Source organism: Mya arenaria, chromosome 15 (genome assembly GCF_026914265.1).
Source record: "Mya arenaria isolate MELC-2E11 chromosome 15, ASM2691426v1".
NCBI lineage: Eukaryota > Metazoa > Mollusca > Bivalvia > Myida > Myidae > Mya > Mya arenaria.
The window spans coordinates 29,081,152-29,098,315 of record NC_069136.1 but is presented as its reverse complement, the minus strand read 5'-3'; the positions used below and the strand labels follow the sequence as shown (position 1 = coordinate 29,098,315).

General features: G+C 35.8%; 1 protein-coding gene across 2 annotated transcripts in view; it reads left to right on the top strand.

Annotated features, from left to right (window-relative positions):
- The first annotated feature begins 568 nt into the window (after positions 1-568).
- Positions 569-17,164, top strand: part of LOC128220376 (protein O-mannosyl-transferase TMTC4-like) — a 57,655-nt gene continuing 41,059 nt past the window's right edge. Inside the window, exon 1 of one of the 2 annotated variants that reach the window (XM_052928747.1) lies at positions 569-624. The gene's annotated coding sequence lies outside the window, so the exon portion shown is untranslated. Of the gene's footprint in view, positions 625-13,135; positions 13,846-17,164 lie in introns of those variants that run through there. The other variant, XM_052928746.1, reaches the window with a different exon arrangement.

Genomic DNA, 17,164 nt, shown 5'->3' with positions numbered 1-17,164 from the left:
ATGAATGAACCAATCAACGAACCAACCAACCAACAACATGGATGCATGCATGAATTGATAAATGGATGGACGGATAAATGAATGGGTGGATAGATGGATGGATGGATGTATGTATGGATGGATGATGGATGGATAGATTGATTGATGGATGGATGGATAAACGGATGGATGGATGGATGGATGGATGGATAAATGAATTGGTGGATGGGTGGGTGGATGGATTATTGAATTATTGGATTCTTGGTTGCTTTTGGGTGTATGTATATATTGTATATACCTCGTAATGGCCAGCGCTATCCAGGAACGTTAGTGTGAATCCTTTTAAATGGTGATCACTGTACGTGATGGCCACCTGCTAATGGGAAATTTATCATGAAGAACCAGGACTTGTGAAAAATGGCCCCCAAACCGGCGTGTCCTTCATTTTGAGCACCATCTTTGAAATCAGGCCCAAAAATGTATCTCAACGCAGTCCACCTTTTAAAAGTGTTCTTACAGCTAGGGGCAAGTAACTGTGATCTTGAGTTATTAAAAAGGAAATGCGACATGTTCACTGCTACTCTGTCAACAAAAGTGTTGACTGTATATGTAAACAAAAGGGGACGAGTGAAGACCATAGACAAAGTAATTCAACCCTCATTTGATCAATCTGACATTTAAGATTTGTGTTGTAATATAGTATGGTATTAGCGTATTTGTTGAATTAAAACGTCAGAAATTATCGTAGTTCAAAGAATAGATTGAAGTCATGCATTTTCGCGATAATGATGTTGTTGGAATTGCCGAGATACGCTTACATGTGTATTTACCGAAAGACGGTTAAATTACCGAAATACGCACGAAAGTTACCGAAAAATGCCTTCTAATGTATTTTTTTTTTTTAAAAATCCTATATGTATTATAATTATAGCCAAAAATTATAAAAAAAAAATATTTAGAAATAATGAGTTTATTGACAAAAGAATTCCCTAATTTTAACCAATAAGAGTTATCTCCCGCCATTAACCGAAATAAATAAGTCCTATACCCTTCATTCAATTGACTTAATACTTTACACAGTTGTTCAGGGCCATCACATTATGAGGTTAGATAACTCCATATTATATGTTATACAAATTATGGACCCTGATTGTCTATGGAACTTAGGTTAAAGTTTTAGGGCAGGTTGGGATATTTATTGATAACTTCTATACCCTTCATTCAATTGACTTAATACTTCACACAATTGTTCTGGACCATCACACAATGAGGTTACATAACTCCATATTATCCTTAATCCAAGTTTTGGCCACTGTTTGACTTATGTTAAAGTTTTAGGGCAGGTTAAAGTTTTAGGGCAAGTTGGGATTTTAATAAAAAAACGTCTATACCCATCATTCAATGCACTTAATACCTTAACTTTTCTTTTAATTTCATTTGAAAGGCACATTTTTATATTCCTAAGCATATTTTCATAGAGGGAAAACAAGTTATTTGAATGACTTGCATCATTGTTCGGGCAGGCTGGTGTTAGGGCAGCATCAAAGTCGCCTTATGTATCGAATAATTTTAGCTAGGTCTGACATAAAGAGACCAAACTTGGTATATACAAAGAGTTTATGGAGACCTTTTATCGGAATGCATTTGAGGCCCCTAGGATCAAGGTCAAGGTTACTTTTAATAGAAAAAGGTTTGGTATTGAATAACTTAAGGGTCTCCATATTGGAACCAAATTTGGTATATAGGAAGAGTTTATTAAGACCTTTCCTGAGATTGTGTTTTTGGCCCCGAGAGTTATGGTCTAGGTCAAGGTCAAAATAGAAATATGGTTAGTACTGAATAACTCAAGTAAGGGTTGACATTGTGTGACCAAACTTGGTATATAGGACAAGTTTAAGCAGAGATTTGATGGATTGCCTTTTGGCCCCCTAGGGTCAAGGTCACTGTTATTAAAAAAAAAAATACTGTTTCAGTAATGGTTGACATACTGTGACCAAACTTGATATGTAGGAAGAGTTTATGGAGGTCTTCCATGGGATCGTGTTTGGGGCCCTTAGGATCAAGGTCACTGTTACAAAAATTAGAAGAAACAGTTGAAACTGAATCTCTTTGGCCAATCATTAAAAACCTGGTTTTGTCACATTGCGATTCTTGTTCACTTTTCAATTTGATTGTTTTATTGCTTTTGACAGGCACATATTACATCGTTATTGTATTGACCTCTAAGTCAAAGCGGCTTAGTCGAGCACGCTGTCTTACAACAGCTCTTGTTTCTTTGGGAATGTGCTTGATACTGACTGTTGTATATTGACTGTTTTCACTAGCAGTTTGGAGATAAAACCATATTTACACTTTCACATCACCTATTATCATACTACTATGGAACACACTTTTTATGATTTTATGTACGAATTGTTTTTCGCCATTTTGGGCTATTCATTCTGAATGGGATTCGGGTTTAAAGCATAATTATAATGTCTACAAAAGATCATACCAACAAGCTTAATTACCCTTATATGCTTTTTGTTTTAAATTTGTTCCTACCAAAAGGTTGTAAATTTGTCATAATTTAACTGCAGTCGGCTGGTCACACATTGCTGGAGAGCAGAGATTAACACCATCATTATGGCAGTGCCTGTCATGATCCTACCAATTAGCACAATTGGCGATTATTGGTTCATTGTTTTCATAGCATCATAGAAGATAAGACAATCAATGTTATGAAATAGAAAATAAAGGCTAGTGTGTATACAGTGCTAACTTGATGTACCGACGTGAGTTCAAAGGCCTAAATCAATCAAACAAAAGTTCACAACTCATGGAAATTGCCCAATTTGATGGCCGCATTAGCACAGTGAACTGAATATATCACATATTTACAATTGACAGATAGTTGATTATTTGTGAAAATTTTATGATAAAACATTGTTTTGTAACTATAAAACCGAAAGTATAAACAAAAATGCTTTTTTTAGCCAAGTCTATAGCCAAGTCGAGGATTAAAGAGAGACAATTTGTTTTTTGGTTGTGCAGTTGGTTTTATGTTGTACTCTCCCTTGCCCTTGTTAAAAAGAGATCAAAATTACAGTTGAGGTTGGTTGATTTTTAGCTCTTTTGGCCAAAGACCAGAAGAGTCTGTCGTGCGTGCATCCATCTGAACACAATTGCTTGTGAACATTTATCCAAATTATGCCCCTGGGGTCATTACTGGCCAAGCCCCGGGTTCACAGGTTTGGTATACTTATATAGGGAAATGTTTGAAAATCTTTTTGTCTGAAACTGCCTAGACCCTTGCTATTTTGAATAAGGCATCATTTAGTGGTCTGCTACCAAGATGGTTCAAATTATGCCCCTGAGGTAAAAACTGGCCCTGCCCCGGGGGTCACAATTTTCCTAGAGACTTATAAATATAAGAAAAACTTTCAAAATCTTCTTGTTTCAAACCACAAGGCTCATACCTTTGATATTTGTTGTAGAGCATCATGTGATTAACCTCTATCAGACAGTTGCAATAATGCGCATGGGGCCAAGGCCGGCCGCACCCCTTTTGACTTACTTTCTTATTTGTAAAGCTACAGCAATGAAATTGGGACCATGTGTACAGTTTTGTACACAAGTATCAATGTTGTCATCAGATGACCTTGACCGTGACCTTTTGACCTACATTCTTATTTTTGAAGGTACAGCAATGAAATTAAGACCATGTAAACAGTATTGCAAACAAGTATCAATGTTGTCCTCAGATGACCTTGACTGTGACCTTTTGACCTACTTTCTTATTTTTGAAGCTACGGCAATGAAATTGGGACCATATTAACAGTTTTTAAAACAAATATCAATGTTGTGCTTGGATGACCTTGACTGTGACCTTTTGACCTACTTTCTTATTTTTGAAGCTACTGCAATGAAATTGGGACCATGTTTACAGTTTTTAAAACAAATGTCAATGTTGTGCTTGGATGACCTTGACTGTGACCTTTCGACCTACTTTCTTAATTTTGAAGCTACAGCAATGAAATTTGGACCATGTGTACAGTGTGAAAACAAATAGTAATGTTGTCTGTCGGATGACATTGACTGTGACCTTTTGACCTGCTTTTTTTTTTAAAGCTACAGCAATAAACTATTGACTGTGATGTTTTGACACACTTTCTTTTTTTTAAAGCTACAACACAAGTATCAATGTTGTCCTCGGATGACCTTGACTGTGACATTTTGACCTACTTTTTTATTTTAGTGTTCATTTAACATTTCTATAATTGCCATTTACTTGTCTGTATTACACAAATATGCAAACTTACATAAATATTAAACAGTTAATAATATGCAAGTCTTGTTCATCCGTCTTCTTTTAGTATGTCATGTTACAATGATCTACATTGCAAATATATATGTCAAACAATATTGTTCACTTTAACAAACTCTCATTCCCCATAATTCATGGACATCCATGAGAACTTCTGTCACGAACACATATCAAAAATGTTACTCCAAATAATCTGCTTACTACATCTCCTGTCCTCGCTCATTGAATATGCAATGTTGACCATAAGAACTATGCCAGTAGAGCATAGGCCCTCATGGGTCACTTGTTTAGTATTCATGCCAGTAGAGCATAGCCCTCATGGGTCTCAGTCTCTTGTTTAGTATTTATCCTAAATTTATGAATACATGTTACTGAAGTAAATCACACACTAGTTAATTCAGTACGGTTGAGAAAGTCTATACAAACATTTGAACATTCTTTTGACCCTAATTATAAATTTTGTTGCAAAACAGACACTGCCACGGCCAATTGTCAAATGTTTTTTGCCGACACATTTTGTGTGGAATGTTTTCCTGCACTTTCTTATTTTGCAACTCATGAAGCTATTGATGAATTCTGAGATTCCACAAGTTTAGTATGTCTTAATTTTGAAGGTTTGGGGATAACAAAGCTGCAGATTGTGACTTTCATTTTCTGTCAGGAATGGATCAAACTTGATTTTCTAGACAGTATACTAGATGTTCCTCATTTCACTAACAACATAATTTACGTTTCTGTTGACATAGCCATTCTTAAAACTGCATTCCAAGGCAATCGCAAATATTAGCAGAGATTTGTATATTTTTGAAACATTCTTGCATTCTCTCCAAGGAAAAATTCTTACATTCAGTCATTCAGTTCATGAAAACATTTTTGCATTCAGATCATGGAAACATTCTTGCATTCAGTTCATAGAAACATTTTTGCATTCAGATCATGGAAACATTTTTGCATTCAGTTTATGGAAACATTCTTGCATTCAGTCCATGGAAACATTCTTTCATTGATTTTGATCCAGGCAAACCAACATGGGAAAATTTCTTCTTAAAGTTGCATTTTGCTGATCCTTTTTTTAATGAATGCTATCGTGGATTATAGCAATTTGAATAAAAATGCTTAATTTTGATTCTTCTGGGATATTATCCTTATAGTGGACTGGGAATATTCATGTTTGTGATTTGGGCGAATCAGAAAAAGAAATATGTTGCTGTGTCAAACATGATTCAAAATTATATTATGTATTACATCTGTTACACTTAATTATTTTTCGTCACCTTTATCAATCCCCATCATTGAATCATTTGAAAGGAGTTATTTTCTTGATGATTTTCACATTCAACTTGACATTTTGACAGTAATAAAGGCAGTAACAAATTGTAGTGAACAAGAAAAATGCCTATGATACTATACCCCTTTGGAAATAAGTGACCTCGGTCGCTTTCATGGGTCCCCAGGTTTCTGTATCGTTTTATATAAATAATGTGTTACTTTTCCAATGTTTTAAGATTATTTTGACATTTTTTGTGAATCCAAGGTACCTTTATACATGTAAAGCAATGTAACAATTTTGGTTTTGTTTATTGTACATGAAAGTATGCATTGATGCTGTATCCACTATCAACACTCCTTCATTTCATATCAATAAAGTTTGAACAATTTGTTGTAAAGTCTTCGTAGGGAATTACATGACCTGTTTGTTTGTGGGGTCAATATGTCAAAGGTTAAGGTCATGGTGACCAGTACTTAAAAACTTAAAGTGGGTATTGATCAATAATTTTTGAACAACTTGGTAGAGTCTTCAAACTCAGTATTCTCTAAATGGTCATGACCAATAGATGACCCCTGATGACGATTTTTGTGTCAATAGGTCTAAGGTCTTGGTGATTTTAGTAGAATTGTTATGGGTTTTCCCAACAGGTGACACATCCAATACCTGGAACTTTAGTTGCTGGAATGGAATTGTGATATACATATTTGTTTTATAAACTAAAAGTTTCCTTCATGTGGTTATTCAGTCTTTGTACCCAAGAAATTGCCAAACTCAAACTTTGAAAAGAACAAGTGGTTGATTTCTGGTAGTCTCAGGTTCTCGATTTACTGGTTATTTTGCAGACTTCATTTATACTCTTAGATTTTGTACTGCCAGGTTTGCTGTTTTGTATAATTCAGCATTTTAGACTTGCATGAAATTTTCGATGAAAAATGTGTCAGAAAATGTTTTTTTATTTGGAGTATATTGACATTAAACATCCCGGTACTTGTGATTGTTTTATACATGATGAGCATACTATGAAGTGATAGGTTACATGGCTCAAAGAGTGTTACAGGTAGTTATTTGCATTTTTATCTAGAACGTCTCTTTAACATTGATAACACATCTTTTCATGGATTTTCCACATTTCCTATGATATCACAACTACCGTATATATAAGCAAACCTTCTTTCAGAATATAACAATATTAATTTTGTGACAGGTTTTTGATTAATAAAGGTCAATAAGTGCACATTTAAAGACACTGAATAGGTGATACAGACTGGACACACTGAATAGGTGATACAGACCGTACACACTGAATAGGTGATACAGACTGGACACACTGAACAGGTGATACAGACTGGACACACTGAATAGGTGATACAGACTGGACACACTGAACAGGTGATACAGACTGGACACACTGAATAGGTGATACAGACCGTACACACTGAATAGGTGATACAGACTGGACACATTGAAAAGGTGATACAGACCGTACACACTGAATAGGTGATACAGACTGGACACACTGAATAGGTGATACAGACTGGACATGCTGAATAAGTGATACAGACTGGACACACTGAATAGGTGATACAGACTGGACACACTGAATAGGTGATACAGACTGGACACACTGAATAGGTGATACAGACTGGACACACTGAATAAGTGATACAGACTGGACACACTGAATAGGTGATACAGACTGGACACGCTGAACAGCTGATACAGACTGGACACGCTGAACAGATGATACAGACTGGACACACTAAACAGGAGATACAGACTGGACACACTGAACAGGTGATACAGCCTGGACACACTGAACAGGAGATACAGACTGGACACACTGAACAGGAGATACAGCCTGGACACACTGAACAGATAATACAGACTGGACACATTGAACAGGTGATACAGACTGGACACATTCTAAACAGGTGATACAGACTGGACACACTAAACACGTGATACAGACTGGACACAGTGAACAGGTGATACAGACTGGACACACTGACCAGGTGATACAGACTGGACACACTGAACAGGTGATACAGACTGGACACACTGTACTGATGATACAACCTGGACACACTGAACAGGTGATACAGACTAGACACACTGAACAGGTGATACAGCCTGGACACGCTGCACAGATAATACAGACTGGACACACTGAACAGGTGATACAGACTGGACACATTGAACAGATGATACAGACTGAACACACTGAACAGGTGATACAAACTGGACACATTGAACAGGTGATACAGCCTGGACACACTGCACAGATAATACAGACTGGACACATTGAACAGATGATACAGACTTGACACACTGGTCAAATATTCATAACACTCAATCAGAATGTTTTCCTTGATGAAATCTTGATGTTATCTAAAACTGGGTCACATATGATCGAAAATAAGGTCACTAGGTCAAATCTAAGAAGAAAAAAATCTGGAATGGAAATGATTGGTCGGATTATGTTCAAACTTGGTCATGATGTACCCCTTGATATAATATGGACCGCTTGTAAAAGTGGGGCACTTGGGTTAAAAAACTAGGTCACTAGGTCGAATCTTAGAAAAATGTTTGAAACACATTAGAGGCATTATGTTTGGTCTAATATTCATGAAACTTGATCAGAATGTTTTCCTTGATGAAATCTTGGACATGTTTTAAATGTGATAAAAAATATCACTAGGTCAAATCTTTCAAAAATCTTGTCCGAAACTATTTCATGGTGGTGATTGGTCGGATTATGTTCAAACATGGTCAGAATGTTCTCTTGGGTTAAATTTCGACTGCGTTTTAGTGGGTCATATGGGTTAAAAACTAGGTCAAATCTTAGAAAAAATATTGGGAACACACTAGAGGCCATCTAATATTCATGAAACTTTATCAGACTGTTTTCCTTGATTGTTGTTGAATAGTTCAAAACTGGGTTACATGGGGTCAGAAACCAGGTCAGTAGGTGAAATCTTTAAAAATTGTGTCCCAAACCAAACATTGGTATTGAATAGACAGTTATGTTCATATTTGGTCAGAATGTTTGCCTTAATGAAATCTTACAAGAGTTTTAAAATTGGTCACAAGGGGTCAAAATCTAGGTCACTAGGTCATATCATACAGAAATCTTGGGAACACTCTAGAGGCAGTACATCTGCTCTAATTTCCATGAAACTTAATCAGAAAGTTTCCCTCAATGAAATCTTGGAATAGTTTGAAACTAGTAGGTCATGTGGGGTTAAAAATGAGGTCACTAGGTCAAATCTTAAAAAAACCTTGTGGATACTCGAGAGGCTATATTTTTTGCAATATATCTGGACCAATCTTCATGAAACTTGATCAGAATGTTTACCTTGATGAAATCTTAGATTAGTTTGGAACTGGGTAACATGGAGTCATAAACTAGGTTTCTTGGTCAATTCTAAATGCTACATTATATACAATATTTTTTTTATTTCGAACAGTTGCAATCAAACTCAAACTCATATTAATAATATCTGTCATGTATTCCCGTTTTGGATACACATGATAGATATTTTTTCTAGCATACCTTAATTAATTTTTTTGTGAAGAAACTGCATAAAAAAGCTCATTTTTGTACATTTCACCAAAAAGCGCGTGCGATAAAGTTTACTGACGTCATGACGCGCAGTAATTTTTATTCACTGTCAACGTCAGCTCCTTCGATATCAAGTCTTTGAAGCGTTATTTCGTTTTGTTGTGAAGATATATTTTTGCAAAGTTAATGTTTATGAAACTCATCTATTGAAATCTCATAATTATGGTTACTTAAAGTATATAATAAAGAAATAAAAACTATTACGTCACAGCGCGTGACTCATCTGGCATGGGGGGATGCCAGATGGGATTTTCCAGCATGGCTGACTTCACCGGAAATACCTATCCGGTGTGCTAGAAATATATATATTTCACCAACAATTGATTTCCATTCCTTGACTTAGCCCAATCAGGAGGGGGATATCAATTCAATGAATTTGCTTGTTTTCTTCCTTTTTCCTGTATGAAATTATCATTTATCTAATTTGTGAGTCTACAGGGCGAGAAATGCCAAACATTCAGTTTCTGCGTATTGCATACCATCCTGTGTACACCTTAAAATACCCCTGAATACAGCATACGGAAAATGGGGGATTTCAGCTTCACATAATCTTTGTGCACTCTTAAGAATTGCCTTTTTTGCTCTGGCAATTTTCTCATAAACACCTAAATCTAAATAAAAAGATTGTAAAACCTTCATTAAATTTCTCTCCTTAACACTGGCTACTGTAGAAATCCTTGGGAGTGTTTTTCCCATTTTCCTTGAAACTCTGATTAGAGACAGTGTAATCTTCTATGTTACAAAAGACATTTGCATACATCAAAAATGTTTCGCATATTATTATATGTTAATTTTACAAAACATGAACTGTCAAAAAAGCAATTTTGATAAAAATATTGTTGTAAAACTTAAATTTGCTTGTGGATTTCAAGATGCAAAAAAGGTGCCTGTTTTTAGCTCAACTATTGGAAGAATAAGAGAGCTATACTACTCACCCTGGCGTTGGTGTTGGCGTTGGCTGAGGCGTTGGCGTCACACCTTTGTTAAGGTTTTGCATGTAAGCACCTTTAAGTCATAATCTCAGTAAATACATCATTTATTGCATTGAAAGTTTGGATATGTATTCCCATAATATCTCAGCAACTACTTGATGTATTGCATTGAGACTTTATACAATGGTACTCAACCATTCAATCTACTTAAATAACCAAGTAAGATAACTCTATTTTGCATTAAATTCAAAATTTAATAATGGCCCTTTTTTATTCGACTTAGAAATTCTGGTTATGGTTTTGCATGTTACCACTTTTAAGTCAATACCTCAGCAAATACATCATGTATTACATTGAAACTTTATACACAGGCTCCCAACCATTCAGCCTTCTTAAATAATCAAGTAAGATAACTCTTATCTATCTTGCATATTATATAATTTTTGCCCTTTTATTATGCAACCTAGAAATTCTGGTTAAGGTTTTGCATGTTAGCACACATAGGTAAATATCTCAGCAACTGCTTAATGTTACAATTGCATTGAGGATTTGTACAATGGTACTCAGCTACCCAACCAACTTGAACAACCAAATAAGATATCTGTATTTTGCAAATAATGGCCATTTATTATTGGACTTAGAATATAATTGTATACAACCTATAATCCATTCATGTATTGCATGCTATTTCCATCAAGTCTTTATTTCCTTAAAGGCTGAATGTTTATGAATTTTACACAAATCTTTGCAGGCATATCATTCTAATCTAATTTTACAGTGATCCATGCATGCTTCGCCAAAACTTTCAATCCTTTCACTGAAAAGCGGCGGAATAGTCGAGCGCTGTCTCTGTTACAGCTCTTGTTTAACATTGTAGCAGTTACCTAATATGCCACTACTATATATACGGGTAAGGTTTGCCCAGTTTTGAGGAGAGAAAAATTGCGTCAGTTGTACAATAACTGCATGAATATACACCTTTTATATGACAAACATTTGCTCCCTGGGTCAATAAACATAATTGTGTTTTTTTGGACATATTTAAATGGCAATTGAAAATCAGATTATATTTTTTATAAAAGCCAATATCCTGTGTTTAAAAATTCATAAATCCTATTAATTGAGCTATTACAAGTGACTTGTGACAGAAATATTTATATTAGATACTATTATTTTTCGCTTAAATAACTAAGTAGAAAATTTAGAGAAACTTAAATAAAAGTTGTAGGTCCGGTCATTCGATTATTTTTAGACTGTTTTTAAAATTCATATTAATTAAACTTTAAATGTATATACTGGAATGCAGTAGCTTTTAACTTAGTTATATTCAAGCCTCAAAGGAGATGAAATAGCTAAAAAAGCAAAATAAAATTGACATAAACATTGTAATAAAAAAATCAGTTGCTTTTTGAAACATTTTTTTGAGAAATTGTAATAAGGGTTTAACATTTTATGTATTCATATCGATTTTGTTCTTATAATTTTTGTCATATATTTACTGAAAAGGCCTTTTGTGACAAATCAGGTTTTGTGTTTTAATATATGACACACGGTAAATTACCCAAAGGGACAAATTTACATTACCTCTAGACACTCAGTGGGTATTTGCATTTCAGTATTTCTTTATATGCACTTTTTTGCACCGGAGGAAAAATATCGTCACATTAATGGGTAATATTCCAGGTTTTTTGTAGTTAATAATAGGCATTCACTGTAAATACATTTCACAAATTTTGAATATGTTTACCATTTCTGAATGTTTTATTAGGAAGCTTGGCGGTTTAGATAGATTGTCGTACTTGTAATAATCCATAATTATGCGAGTTTTGTCAGTTTGAATCCAAGTTTGTTTTAAGCAAAAAAATGATGTTTTTTTCCAGTTCGACCGTTTGACAATTTTCAAGTTTGGACTGCTTCTGACCATTTCTGAAAGATTTCAGTAAAAGAAAGAAAATTATTAGAAAATTGGTCCGAAATTTGTTCAGGTTTATAATTTCAGTCCAAAACGACTAAGTCATTTTTTCTTTGAAATTGTATACACAAACATTGTTTGTCATTCACACATCCCCTAATGTTTATATGAGGATTATTCAGGGGATAATTTTTCTCTGTGTTAACCCTTAGGCTGCTGATGGCGATTTTAAAGGCTTTGCAAACAGTTTGGAACCAGACCAGACACCGAGTAACTCGGCGCCTGGTCAGGTTCCAAGCTGTTTGCCACTCAGTCAATATATCCCCAAAGTTTTAAGTAAATTGAAAGAAATTAAGAATAAACCAGACAACATTTTTGAGCAGACGACAATTTACCCAGCATGCAAAGGGTTAATTGACTTTTCTGTTTTATTACATCAAAGAGAAGTCGGCTTTGCTGTCTTTTTCTCATATGAACAATTGTCACACTATTATGTTATACTTTTACACAAGTTAATGTTTTGAGTTATCAAACTATGATATTATGAATTTACAAGCCCGCATCTGCTTTATTTGCGCTCATTGTCAACATTATATAAGCATATCTTCCAACATTGTTAAAACTGTTTATGTTATATTATATCACTGCTGGAAAGACATGGGGGTGTTATCCGTTCTGTGTTACAACATGAACCAAACTAGTATGGATCTCCTGCAAAACTACAATTTGACCCGTTATTAACATTTAACTAGACAAAAACTATGATGATATATCAAACATCAAGTCGGAAACACTTCATTTAATAATGTGATATAATTATTAAAAAGGATTTATAATGATAGATTAACAAAACAATGACCCGAAACAGAGAAAAAATTGATCTCAACTGACAGACGATAGAGAAGAAATGATGGCAACTGGAGTTGTAGCAACAACAACAGGACATTTATTATAAAATCCATACAAGTACCTGAAATGCATTGTAAATCATTCGTGCTGATCCGGTATCCACAGTTTATCACCAAATCAATATCAGATTCATCAAAGAAATCAAAATATTATGAGGCGTATTTATCGTCTTTTGATGGTAATCATGAGCGAGAAGGAAAGTCAGAGTATCAATAAAATGGACTGTCAACCTAAAAGGCAAATTTAAACAATTGTCGAGAATGACACTCATCATTTATACTGGAGTGTGAAATATCACTCTTCTGTTGAGGAAAAGTTGGCATGCTGAAATGTTACATGTCCAACAACAAAGCAGTTAAATGAACTTAATCAATGTTTAATTGTTTTAAGGCTTGTGTCATGCATGGGAAAATAGTTAATTCGCGATGTGCTGGAGTGAAGTAACTGCTGGTCGTCCATGAAAACTTTCTCTGTTTGAACTAGCTTTAAGCTCTTGTGCATATAGGATTAGGTGAATTTATGATTAATACAATTAAACTGAAAAGAATAAGTGTGGCTTAAGAACATAAAAGGCTTTATTTTACTCAGTGATTATCTTAATATAATTTCAAATGTCAACTTTAATATACAATAAATTTGTAGTTGAGTGACAGAATTTTCGGTATGGGTTTGATTGTTTTTAGAATAAATTCAAGGTGTGAAGTGTAAAATATGTAAATTATGAATTTTAGGGGATTTTAATGAAAGTAAAAGTGACAATTTCATTCATGGATGGATTTTTGAATTTACAGATTATGCAAATATAGTTATGACCATAAATTTTGGGAAAGAGTGAGAGAAGTTGGTATTTTGTGTCGGATTAAGACAAATATTTACATTAGAAAGGGTGCAATTAGGTTTGCACCAGTAAAACTGGTAAGTAAAATGCATTTAAAACCAAAAATAAACCTAATCTAACAAATTAATAAGCATCTTTAGTTTCTCATTTGAAAGTAAACCATTGCAAGTCAAAGGTTTGGTTTATTGCAAATCAAGAAAATGTCATGTTAATATATGAAATTGTCATAAATGTGTCTTTATGTTGCAAAATTGTTTGTCATTTTGTTATTGAGAGTTATTCTTGAAAATCTTCATATTCTGTCATATAAGAACGTTCTCCTCAAAATTATACTCAAGCCAAAAAGCTGCGAGCATTCATTATATGCTTGGATCATTGATTTTGAAATTGCAGATGTAATTTCTGTGACTCCCTTAAAGTCCCAGCATGGTAATAAAACTTTTTCAACTGTTGTATTACTGCACTTTTGTTACTAGAAGTTTTTTTATATTTTCCTGATTTTTTGATTTGGGGAGGTTTAGAATTTGTGACATCATTAACTAAAAATAGACAATTGTCAGTTAATGAATCTCTTGCTGAGTTTTAAATTCACTACATGATTGATTCATTGTTTCACTGCAGAGTTAAAGAGATACAGATACACGTTTTACCAACTATATATTGTTCATCATGTTAAACTTGCCAATCAGAGTTAAGTATCTCATGCACTGTCAGTTAAGACTTGCAGAGACTGATTTGGTTGATCAGAGGTTTGATTGGTCTCCTTAGATAAGGCATCTCCAAATGGTGTTATTTTAATAGCAGATTGGTTTCCTCTGTGCTGCGATGATAATGGGTACGTCATATGTGCGTCTGTGCGTCAGTGCGTCTGTAAACAATTGCTTGTGAACATGATACAGTCTTCAGTTTGGATTGTATCTCGATGAAACTTGTACAGTATTTAGATATCAATCAGAGCTCGGTTCCTTTTGAAAACCAGCCAGATCCGCCCATGCATGCCTAGATTATGGGAATTGAAAGTATTAAAAAAATGCTATTTTTAGCTAAGTCTATTTATAGCCAAGTCTACATGAGCGAAGTCTATTTTTAGCCAAGTTTACATGTAAAGTCAAGTCTATGATTAAAGGGAGACAACTTGCTTTTTGGTTCTGCAGTTGATTTTGTGAATTACTCTCCCTAGTTCTTGTTGAAAGGCCAAAGGCCATTTTTAACTCTATTGGTCACACAATTGGTTGTGAATGTTTGTTCAAATTATGCCCCTGGGGTCATTTCTGGCCATGCCACCGGGTTCACAAAATCTATGTGTGTGTGTTCGCGCATCCATCTAAACACAATTGCTTGTGAATGTTTGTTCAAATTATGCCCCTGGGGACATTACTGGCCATCCCCCGGGGTTCACAGGTTTGGTATACTTAAATAGGGAATGCTTGAAAATCTTTTTGTCTGAACCAGCTATGCAGACCCTTGCTATTATGAATAAGGCATAATTTAGTGGTCCGCTACCATGGTTGCTCAAATTATGCCCTTGGGGTCAAAACTGGCACACCCCCGGGGGTCACAAGTTTCCTAGAGACTTATTTAAGAAATATTTTCAAAATCATCTTTTTTCAAACCACTAGGCTCATACCTTTGATATTTGTTGTGGAGCATCATATGAAGACCATCTAGCAAAACCGTTGAAATTATGCCCCTGGGGCCAAAGCTGGCCCCACCCCTTTCGACCTACTTTTTTATTTTTAAAGCTGCAGCAATGAAATTTGGACCATGTGTACAGTTTTGCAAACGAGCATCAATGTTGGCCTCAGATGACCTTGACTTTGACCTTTTGACCAACTTTTTTATTTTTAAAGCTACAGAAATGAAATTTTGACCATGAGTACCATTTTGAAAGCAGTTTTTTCCCCTCAGATTACCTTTACTTGGCACATATTAAAATAGTTCATGCAACTAATCTGTTTACAACACTTTCTGTTCTCAGATGTTGAACGTGAACTTTTCAGCTAACCCAAACACAAAACATGAACTATATATTTGTTGCCTATTACCCATACATACATGCTCTGGATTGAAAATGACCACAAGAGCCATGCTAGTAGAGCATAGGCCCTCATGGGCCTCTTGTTTTTTTAATAAAAATGTTGACTATTTTACAACCTTTTGAAGACTTACCTGTTATAAATCAGAGATGAGGCTGTGACCAACTGGCTCTTCATCGGAAACTGGCTACCTTAAGATTCCCTGATCATCCACTGTTGGGTTGGCATTATGTCACAATGTCACAAAGACCTGTCTTTGCACTACAGCAACATTTTATCACAAGTATTCCCAGAAGGATTATTCAGTCACAACTTGTCACCAACCAGTCCCTATTCAGTCACAACTAGTCACCGACCAGTCACCATTCAGTCACAACTACCAGTCCCCATTCAGTCGCAACTAGTCACCGACCAGTCCCCATTCAGTCACAACTACCAGTCCCCATTCAGTCACAACTAGTCACCGACCAGTCCCCATTCAGTCACAATTACCAGTCCCCATTCAGTCACAACTTGTCACTGACCAGTCACCATTCAGTCACAACTACCAGTCCCCATTCAGTCACAACTTGTCACTGACCAGTCACCATTCAGTCACAACTACCAGTCCCCATTCAGTCACAACTAGTCACCGACCAGTCCCCATTCAGTCACAACTTGTCACTGACCAGTCACCATTCAGTCACAACTAGTCACCGACCAGTCCCCATTCAGTCACAACTTGTCACTGACCAGTTACCATTCAGTCACAACTAGTCACCGACCAGTCCCCATTCAGTCACAACTACCAGTCCCCATTCAGTCACAACTTGTCACTGACCAGTCACCATTCAGTCACAATTACCAGTCCCCATTCAGTCACAACTTGTCACCGACCAGTCCCCATTCAGTCACAACTACCAGTCCCCATTCAGTCACAACTTGTCACCGACCAGTCCCCATTCAGTCACAACTTGTCACCGACCAGTCCCCATTCAGTCACAACTTGTCACTGACCAGTCCCCATTCAGTCACAATTACCAGTCCCCATTCAGTCACAACTTGTCACCGACCAGTCCCCATTCAGTCACAACTACCAGTCCCCATTCAGTCACAACTACCAGTCCCAATTCAGTCACAACTAGTCACAGACCAGTCACCATTCCGTCACAACTACCAGTCCCCATTCAGTCACAACTTGTCACCGACCAGTCACCATTCAGTCACAACTACCAGTCCCCATTCAGTCACAACTACCAGTCCCAATTCAGTCACAACTAGTCACCGACCAGTCACCATTCAGTCACAACTACCAACCCCCATTCAGTCACAACTAGTCACCGACCAGTCACCATTCAGTCACAACTTGTCACCAACCAGT